The following is a 3,585-nucleotide window of genomic DNA, read 5'->3' as shown; positions in this document are numbered from 1 at the left end:
GAGAGAGAGAGGGGGGAGGGGGGGAGAGGGGGATTCCACATTAAGCGTCCTTGCTTTAATCACAACTATAAAACAAGGGGAGCATTAACTTTATTTCGCACACTTCCTCTCAAGCTCTCGCGCCATACAATACAAGGCAGAAGAAACACAAACCCCAAATCTCTTGCGTGTCACGGCAAGGTCCTCTACGACAAGACCTCTCAGATAAACCCATACCGTGGACGTAAAGGGATTGAAACCTCGCCAAGAGCTCAGCAAATTGCCTGCGCTCGGTGGTGCCTATATTATGTGTAGCGACGGTCAGGAAGACACAAACACTTCGATGCCTTGATCGATAGTGATCGATAAACGAATCGATAAACTGATCAATAGGCTCGACCAACGAGAACCCCCCCACCCCACCCCACCCTTTTCTTTTTTTTCCCATACCAAACCAAACGTCCCCTTTACCTCTCTCCCATAAAAGCTGTTTAGAAGTGTTTAATGACAAAAGTTTGTGCTAGACTATAATTAAAGTTGAGGCGATTGTCTGAAAATAAATGGTCTCCTAGTATGCTGTTGTTTGTTTTACTCATTTTTCTTTGTCCCTGCTTTTAAAAGAAAAAACGTTCTACTTTGGCTCTTTATTTTGTTCAATGCCAGCCAGTGATTGTAAATTTTTGTTAGTTGCTTTTTTTTCTTCAAATTTAACTTTTGAAGAGCTCTATAGAGCCGTCGATTAACTATATCGTGGTGGCTTTTCTACATCATTACTCATAACATTCAATTACATTTCTGTTTTCATATACCTTTTCCTTTATTTTCTGTTATATGTTTGTTTTAGGGGGGGGGGGTTTAGGGTCACATTCACGGACTGCTCAGTTCAAAAAGAATTATCGATTCTTGCAGCGGTAAACGACATAATAAGTCTGTTCCAAAGAGCGCGTGGCCCTCTTCCTCTCTGTGTCTATTTATTTCGAAGACGCGAGTCTCTATCATGTCAATATTAAACTGTCGTTTCCGAGACAAAAATGAGACTCTCTATGTTATGCTGAGTTGAAGCTGTTTCCCAACTATGAAAGGCTTAACGTTAGACGTTTCAGTTCACATACACACAAAAAGCATAGCGTGAAAATTATTGAGTCAAAAGCAGTCACTTTGGCAGATAACATTTTATAATTACAGTGAACGCTGTGGGGATTTAAGTAAGTAACATAATAACCGGTGCAGGGAAGTCGAGATAAGAGCTGGTGACGTGCTGGATACATAAATTCAATGTGGAGAACGTAACTTCACTCCACTTATTACATTGGCTTGGACTAACATTGTATCCAAGGTGGCGCACTGCAATGGGCACTACTCTTCGCTCTTCATACCCCCCCCCCCCTCTCCAAAAATTCGAGTGCGAAATGTTCATATCATGGGCAGTGCCATTACCGTCAAATGAAGAGCAAGCCACAACTGCATCAGCGCTCTGAATAGTGAGCTTTAATAGAGTTAAGCGAAGTGGTACTGCGTTAGAAAGATTTTATCGCAACAATACACATATTATACAAGAGTGAAAGCTTTTGATCTGATAAGTCTTTGACACGCACAACCAAAACGTATTAATTGTTTATTACGAGAAAAGAAAATGTTAATGCTCTGATGTTCATTATTTAATATGAAATACAACGCAGAAAACATCAGTTAATTAGGAATAGGAGAATCAGCACACCCACGGGGAAACACACACGTAAGAAGGCAAGCATCCGAGCTTTGCTTGAGGAAATAAGTAACTAGATAGTGATTACGCCAGGTAGGCCATACATGAGCAATGATATTCTACTGTTGTCTCTCTCTCTCTCTCTCTCTCTCTCTCTCTCTCTCTCTCTCTCTCTCTCTTGTTTCTTGCCATCTACATCGCTTGGTTGTTGATAAAGTGTATTTTGATGACTCCATTCGTTGAGTACGTTTTTGAACATGAGGAGAATACATAAAAATATTGCCTGCGGCAGTGTAGTGTTCGTTGGGAGGGGGAGGGGGGGCATCGAAAGTCGGCGACGCCATCGAAAGTCGCCGAGGTCGCTTTCCATCTCCTTGTACCTCTTGGAAGGTAGAGCTTTGCAGATGAGGAATTATTGGAATTAGACAAGGATTGGCCTATTTGAGACGATATCGCAGGGTCAAGAGACGGCCAATCTGTCTCGAGGATGACTTAGGTTACCCAAGCAACATTAACGGATTGCCCGGGGTCAAATGCTAGGCGTATAATGATGATTCTAGCCATTCTGTGCTTGCCCGTCTGTATTTCGTCCGTATTTTGTGTCTGTTTGTCTTTCTATTCCTTCACAGATTGTTAATTCATCAACAGTGTTCTTACCACTACTCCCCCCCCAACTCTTTCCTCCCTTCATCCAGTCCGGTAGCATTTCGCTGGTATTCAACACTGTGTATCCGCCACTTTAGATCAAACACATTTTTTGTCTCAAAATACTAATACTCGTAATCCAGAAAGTAAAATCCCGACAAAGCCGAAGTTTTGGAAGATTAAATTCCCAGGTGAACTAATCACGATTGACAACGATGATAAGAAATCAAATAATTATGTTTTCCCCCTTTTCTCAAAACCAGGGTTCACGCAATGGAATACCAACGACTCCCACCTCTATTCCCCTTCTTCTTTGAAGTCGTGTTCCTATTCCCCGTCTTTTTAACAGTTTCCCGTAAAACCCCACACTAAACTAACTCTTATCTCCACCTCTACCGCGGCAAGGTTTTCTTTCTCATTATTCTTTTTTCTTTCATAATTGACGGTACAAGGATCTTTAAAAGCTTAATCAGCAATCGAATTTTCGTTGTCGATCCATCAAGAAGCTGTACGTGCTAAAAAAATCTGTCCCTTTGTGCAAACTCGAACATTGTAATTGACATCTCAAGCACCTGTAGTTTTGTTTTATATGATTGTCTAGCAGTGAACGATTGAATTATTTATGATATCCGGATGCAGTGCCAAATAATATGTTCTTTTACTTCAATGACTGTTTTAGTATCATTTTAACGCCGGCTGTAGAAAAGATATTCGTCTTTGTTAACATTAGCATGACCTAAATCATAAATTACTATTGATCATGATTTATTTATGGGTGTGTTCTCATTTCATAACATACTTTATCGTGTAAATAGAGCCATGAATGAATTAAAACATAACATTTCTTATCGGTCTAAAATATGGATAAATCTTAATGTTTTAATTTCAGTTGTGGCTGGGTCTTCATTTCTTGTTTCCGTGTAAACTAATTTATAGTAATTTTAATAATTTTTCTGTAGCTAATCAATCAGTGGTCAGAAACTGTTAAATTTTGACACCTTTCTTGTATAAAATTGCAAGGACTTGCCTTTTCGCGAATAACGTAAATTTGCTTAGGCCTTAGTTTGATTCTAAGGTGTAAGCTGAAGAGAAATAAATAGAGGTTCATGCACTTTTGTCACACAATACGTATTATATAAAATACACAGAGCTTAATATCTCGGTGACCCAAATCGAACAAGCTAATACAACAGTGCATACATTATTCTGCGAAGGAGGAGCAAAACCACTGAAAGTAGTTGGAAGGGGGGGGGGGG

This window comes from Aplysia californica, unplaced genomic scaffold, assembly GCF_000002075.1.
Source record: "Aplysia californica isolate F4 #8 unplaced genomic scaffold, AplCal3.0 scaffold00395, whole genome shotgun sequence".
Taxonomy (NCBI): domain Eukaryota; kingdom Metazoa; phylum Mollusca; class Gastropoda; order Aplysiida; family Aplysiidae; genus Aplysia; species Aplysia californica.
The sequence above is the reverse complement of the archived record's forward strand: the minus strand, read 5'-3'. Positions refer to the sequence as shown.